This window comes from Elephantulus edwardii, unplaced genomic scaffold (genome assembly GCF_000299155.1).
Source record: "Elephantulus edwardii isolate Elephantulus edwardi_28Jun2011 unplaced genomic scaffold, EleEdw1.0 scaffold00016, whole genome shotgun sequence".
NCBI classification, from domain to species: Eukaryota; Metazoa; Chordata; class Mammalia; order Macroscelidea; family Macroscelididae; genus Elephantulus; species Elephantulus edwardii.
The window spans coordinates 20,425,199-20,432,536 of record NW_006399766.1 but is presented as its reverse complement, the minus strand read 5'-3'; positions in this window follow the sequence as shown (position 1 = coordinate 20,432,536).

Genomic DNA, 7,338 nt, shown 5'->3' with positions numbered 1-7,338 from the left:
GCAGTCAGGGTGCTCCTTGGAGGCAAGGAGGGTGAGCCTCGAGTTTCCATACTTTGGGCATGGTATTGGAAGGGACCCTGGAAAAGGATATTATAAAAAGCAGAGGATCAGCAAAGGTGAGGGAGGCTTCACTGAGGTGTATTAGCAGTCGGAACAATGGCTGCAGCACTACAGAGATCCTGAGGATTGGGCATGAATTTGATCCGTTGTTCACAGGGTCACTATAAATCAGAATTGACTCAACAGTGCCAAAAACAACAACATAACAGGAACAATAATCTGAAAAGCCAGGTTAAAATAGACAACTCTTGGAATCCTCAAAATTCTGGGTTGGAACTTGACCACATAAGATCTGATTCCTGGCTCGGGTCTACTGGTTTATAGCCTGTCTTTCTTTTCTCATTCTGGGTCCTATCCCTCACCACACAGGCCTGGTGCACAAATAAGTGGGTAGTCCAAGCCCTAGTTTCTAAAATCCCTTTGAAATCCCACAGCCACCACTTGGTTGCCCCTAAGTTCCCTACGTGCTCAAACTGACAGCGTCACTGTTTGCCTCTGAGTGGATGGATGTAAGAAAGAGAGTCACTCAGGCCCTGAAAGTGCAATTAGAGCCACTGGGGTAGGAAAATCGAGGGTCTCTGTTATTCCTTCTCTGGTGAAGGAGAAAGACGGAGAAAGCTCAGGACCGAGGAGGCCGCTTTTCTTGCAGATTCCTTTCCCTTGGAGAGGAAGGCCGCTGGAGGGTAGATAGCCAGAGTGGTCTCTAAAGCAGGCAACTGAGGGAAGATGGTCTCCCTAACTGTATACTTTTTGGAAAATTATTTTTTATTGTGATTTGAATAAAAGCTTACAAGAAATTGGTTTTCATTTGCTCACTCATATAATTTGGTTTCATGTCCCCTCGCCCTTTTAGCTTAAACGTAGGTCCTGTTCCCGGTTGTTAATTGCAGTACACATAATGTCTGATCATCCAGTCATTTCAGATTGACCTTTTCTTCACCTATTTTATTTCAAGACAGGAATTATCTATTCTTATCCTGCTCTGCCTGTCATCCCTCCTCCCCTGTAACCATCCTTGTTTGTTTTTGTTTTTTTTTTTTTTAAATAACAGCGGTTTTATACACTATTTATCCTGTTGCAACTGAGATATTTCACTCGGCCTAATGTCTTCCAGACTCATGTTGTAAAAGTTCATTCTTTTCTAATGTTGTGTGAATGTATTCCATTGTGTGACTGTATCCATTCATTTGTGGATGGGCCCTTGAGCTGCTTCCATCTCTTTGCTATTGTGAATAAATGCTGCAGTAAGCATGAATGTTCATACACTCATTGTGTGACAACTCGGATTTCCTAAGGATATGTTCCCAGTAGTGGACTACCTGGACCAGATGGTATTTATATGTTTGACTTTTTGAGAAAGTATCAGACTGCCTTCCATCATGGCTGTACCACTTTACATCCCCACCAGCAGTGCCTGAGCATTCCAATCTCTTTCATCTTCACCAGCATTTGTTGTTTGCAGTCCTGTTGAACTTTGTTGGGGTGAGATGATATCTCATTGTTGTTTTGATTTTTGCATCTCTCTACTTTCAAGAAAGTAATCCAACTTTTCAAACCTTTAATCTCTCTCTCTCTGTCTCTCTCTCTCTCTCTCGATTTGGGTGAAGAGCAAATTAGTTTTCCATTCAACAGACCCCATCCACATTCCGTATCCAACTTCTTGTGTTTCTCATTTCCATTCCTCTTTCTCTCCTAGTCCTTCTTGGATTCAGACCATTGTTCTTGGGCAAATGTTTCCCATTTTCTTTCTAATGGGTTATTGTTCTAAGTCGAAAGTGACTCAATGGCACATAACAATAATAACACTTCTTCTAATGAGTGGCCACATCTCCAGTGATACTGTTCTCCTTACAGACCAATTTATATTTTAGTTGAAAATTGAGCCATGGGCTCAAGTTCAGATTCAGACTTAAACTCTGGCTCAGTCATAGTGTCAAGGCTTCCACTAATCTCTATACAACCAGTAAGTCAGGATTTTGGGTATGACTTTGAGTTTTGTTCCATATTTTTCTTCCACTCTAGCTCGGACTTTCTCTGGTGATTCCTTCCAGAGTGGTGGTGGTGGTTGCTGTTGTTGGTTGCCACTGAGTTGAGCATAACTCATAGCGACCCTATGAACAAAAGGCGTGAAGCCCCTCTACAACTATTGACATTTATCAAAGTTCATAGAGTTTCCAGAGGCATGTTGTTTAGGGAGTGGTAGCCATGCATTATTTAGTTATTCTGAGCTCAAGTGGAAGCCAAAGTTTCCTCAGTCTGTTTTTATCCTTGTATCTCATAAATAGGTTTAGGGTTTTTTTCCTTATCCATTCTGCTACTGCTTTTCTCTTGACTGGTGCATGTAATCTTTTCACATTCAGTATTGTTATTTATAAGCTTGCTTCTATTGCTGCCATTTTTCTGCTGTGTTTTTCATGGTGTGCTGGATACTTTGTTCTAGCTACTTTTCTGTGCTGTCTCAGGATGAAGAACTCATTCTTTTTTTAAAATTTCTTTTAAGGTTGAGCTTTTTATCACACATTCTACGAATTTCTGCTTTTCAGAAATAGTCCTAATTTCACTGTTACATATATCAAGCTTTGTTACAAGGATCAGCTTTGCTGGTCCTTGCTCTGATGTAATGTGTTGACACATGAAGCTGGTGTATCATGAGGTGTATCATAAGTAGTAGTACCCATGGATTGGAGATGTGATGCTTTCACCAAGAGCTGCCCAGCAAAGGAAGTCAGTGTTCCTTGAGGTCCCTGAACCACAGTGTCAATCAATTTTATCCAAGCTCTTCTCCTTTATTATCTTTCCAAGACATGATTTTCCTCTCCAAGGAATAGCCTCTCTTAGCAACAAGCTCTAAATATGTGAGATGAAGCCTTCTCATCTTCGCCTCCAAAGAGCACTCTGGCTGCACCATCTTCAAGACATATCTGGGTTGGTTTTTGGTTTTCTTTGGTTGTTGGTTTTTTGTAGTCCACGGTATGTTCAACACAATCTTCTCCAACACCACAACTTAAAGTCATCAATTTTTCTTCTTATACTTAGTCATTGTCCAGCTCTCAGATGCATAGCAAGTGATTGATAATACCATGACCTAAATCAGACCCACCTTAGTCTTCAAACAGACACAATTGCTCTCCAGTATTTTGGAGAAGTCCCTGACAGAGGATTTGCCCAATGCAGTATATTTCCTGATCTCCTGATGGCTGGTACCAAGAGTGTTGACTGTTGATCCAAACAAGATGAAATTATTGAGACTTTCAATCTCCATTCTCTATCATGATGTTGCCTAATGGCCCAGTGGTAAGGACTTTTGCTTTCCTGGTGTTGAAAAGTAATCCATACAAAAGGCTGTCATTATTGATCTTCTGCAGCAAATGTTTCATGTCCTCCTCATTTTTAGCAAGCAAAGTTGTGTCATCTGCATAACATAGGTTGTTGATGAGACTTCCTCCAATCCTGATGCCACATTCCTCTTCAGAAGTTCCAGCACTGAAATATTTTAGGATGTACCATATGAACAAGAGCCAAGAGTAATGAAGGAAGAAATAGAAGCTGCACGGAAGGCATTGCCAAGAAATAAAGTCCCAGGGATTGATGGGATACCAATTGACATGACATGTTTCAGTGAACACATGCCGCCCTGAAAAGTCCTCACCAGCTTATGCCAGGAAATTTGGAAAACAGCTACCTGGCCAGGCGACTGAATTGCTTGAACAGAAAGTTGACTATTTCCTCAGTGTCAATCAGGAAGCCAGATAGATATTGCTAAGAGTAATCCCATTACTTAAACTAGACTTAGTGTCCTGTAATCGGAAACAGACTCAGAAAACGGACTTTTCATAGCGGTGTAGTAAAACTGAGACACAAGTGTGAAGGAGCAGCTTCTCTTATCTAGAAGTGTTAGGCATTGGCACAGCAGAACCATGTCACAGGTACCAATGATAAAAGTAGACAATGATCCTGGAATATAGTTGGGGTCCATTGCTCTTGTTGTTCTTGTTATGTGTTGTTGAGTCACCTGCAACTCATAGGAACCCTATGTATAATAGAACTAAAACCTGCTCTATCCTGTGCCAATCTTATTGTCTCTGACACACCTACCCCCATTACCCCAGTCACTTCATCAATCCGTCTCATCGAAGGTCTTCCTGTCTTGAACTGTCCCTCCACACTTCCAAACATGATGTCCCTCTCCAAGGACTGGTCCCTCCTTGCAACATCCCCAAAGTATGTCAGACGAAGCCTCAGAATCCTTGCCTCCAAGGAGCAGCCTGGTTTCACCCTCTCCAAGATGAACCTGTTTGTTCTAGCCATCCATGGTATATCTATAGTATAGAGTATTATTTACTGGATGAGATGCAGCATCAGGTGTGACTAAAATTAGAAGTCTCTCCTTTTCAATCATTTGAACATTTGTAGGCAAGAGGGGTGATTATTTCAATAGAATGGCTTGCTGACATAGTTCTTCTCTCATGGACAGAACTTCATCTGTCTTTCCTGAATGCGGTATTAGAAATATTATAGCTAACATTAGATGGATCTTGGCTGAAAGCAGAGAGTACCAGAGGAATGTCTATCTGTATTTCATTGACCACGCAAAGGCATTTGACTGTGTGAATCACAACAAACTGTGGCAAACTCTGAGAAGAATGGGAATCCCAGAACATTTCATCATACTTATGCGAAACCTATACTTGGACCAGAAGGCAGTGGTCAGAAAAAAGCAAAGAAACACTGCATGATTAAAAATTGGGAAGGGTGTCTGCCAGGGATATGTCCTACCTCCATACCTTTTCAATTTATATGCAGAACAGATCATCTGGGAGGCTAGGCTCTGTGAGGAGGAATTGACATCAGGATTGGAGGAAGACTCATCAACGATCTGTGTTATGCGGATGACACAACCCTGCTTGCTGAAACTGAGAGGACCTGAAGTGCTTGCTGCAGAAGGTCAAGGAGTATATCCTTCAGTATGGATTAGAGCTCAACATCAAGAAAACAAAGATTCTCACCCCTGGGACAATTGGCAGCTTCATGATAGATGGTGAAGAGATTGAGATTATTAACAGCTTTAGTTTGCTTGGCTCCACAACCAACACTCTTGGTACCAGCAGCCAGGAAATTAAAAGATAAATTGCATTAGGAAAGTTTGCTGTCAGGGACCTCTCCAAAGTACTGAAGAGCAACGATGTCTGTCCAGAGACTAAGGTGCGCCTGATTCAGGCTATAGTCTTTGCAATTACTTGCTATGCATCAGAGACCTAGACAATGACTAGGGATGATAGAAAGAGAAATGATGCCTTTGAGCTGTGGTGCTGGAGAAGAGTATTGAATATACCATGGACTGCTAGAAGAACAAACAGGTTCATCCTGGAGAGGGTGAAACCGAGCTGCTCCATGGAGGCAAGGATTCTGAAGTTCTGTTTGACACATTTTGGACATGTTGCAAGGAGGGACCAGTTCTTGGAGAGGGATGCCATGCTTGGGAAGGTAGAGGGACAGTGCAAGAGTGGAAGACCCTTGATAAGATGGATCGATTCAGTGATTGGGGTAACAGGGGGTAGGTGTGTCAGAGACAATATGGTTGGCACAGGATAGAGCAAGGTTTAGGGCTGTTGTACGTATGGTCACTATGAGTTGCAAGTGACTTGATGGCACATAACAACAATGAACATCATCCCCATGGGCCATTGACAAGGAACATAGCAGTCTATGTGTCCCACACCTGTTGTTGTTGTTATGTGCCATTGAGTTGTTTGCAACTCATAGTGACCCTATGTACAAGAGCTCTAAATGCTGTTCTATCCTGTGCCAACCTAGCCATCTCAAACGCACTTATTCCCACCGCTCCAGTCACAGAATCGATCCATCTCACCAAAAGTCTTCCTCTCCTTCACCTCCCCTCCACTCTGCCAAACATGAGTTCCTTTCCAAGGACCAGTCCCTCCTTGCAACATGCCCAAAACATGTCAGACGAAGCTTCAGAATCCTTGACTCCAGGGAACACTCTGGCTTCAGCCTCTCCAGGACAAACCTGTTTGTTCTCCTAGCAGTCCATGGTATATTCAACACTCTTCTCTAGCACCACAGCTCAAAGGCATCAATCCTCTTTCTATCAGCCCTTTTCACTGTCCAACTCTGATGCATAGCACATAATTGTGAAGACTATAGCCCGGATCAGGCACACCTTAGTCTCCAGCCTGACATCGTTGCTCTTCAGTACTCTTTTTTATTATTTTTTTTATTTTTATTGTATTATTTTTACGTGTACCGTCAAATCAGATCTGACTGGTACAGGAGGAGATTGCCCCCTCCTTCTCCAGCAGAGCATCTGGTGGATTTGAACCGTGTACCTCTGAGATTGCAGTGCAGCGTCTTGCCACTAGGCCACCAGAGCTCCCTTTCTTCAGTACTCTTGAGAGGTCCCTCACAGCCGACTTTCCCAATGCAATTCGTCTCCTGATTTCCTGGCTGCTGTTACCAAGAGGTTGCTAAAAGGGAATCCCAGGGAAGAATGGGACTGAAAGCCAGGTGTTGGGAGGACAGTAGCTGTGTGGACTTTTGTGCAGTAGAAGCCAGTGGGCTGTTTCCAATCCTAGGAATCCTAAAGAACCATCCATAGGTGGTTTAGACTGGAGGGAAACGAGGAGATCGTTGAACCGAAATTCCGTGTACGCAGTGAAAACCTGAGAAATGGAGGCCCTAAGAGAGGGAGCAACTTTCCTAAGGTCACACAGCGTGCCTCTCTCTTCTTCAGTTTGGCATGGTGAGTATTTTCCTATTTGCATCGACCGGGATACATTCCTTCTGGCACGTTCGTCAGCTGTGCAACATCTACATGCTGAAATGTTTTCTTTCTTTGAAAACGAATGTTGCCTTACCAGTTGAAATTGACGTCCCCAAAAGGACCATTTTCTCACTAGGATAATTTTGCTACAAGCTTTTCATTAATCCAAAAATAGATTCAGTGATGTTATTTGGCAGCTTATTGAAGTCTTCAAGAGCCATGGGGAACTCAGTGCGTTGTCTGTTTTTATGACCAAAAGATAAAGAAAGAAACAATAAGCTCAGTTAAAATTGGTTTTATTTCATTTAATGTAGAAAACCCACTCATTCATTCATCTGACAAACAAATGTGTACAGAGCACGTACTAGGTTTAATATGAGTCGTTCAGGCTACAATTCCTTCAGCAAATACTGACTGTCCACTCCTTCTCAAGGAGCTCACAGTCTATGAACCATTTACAGGCCTATTTCTCTAACAAAGGGGATAAGCTAATAAGG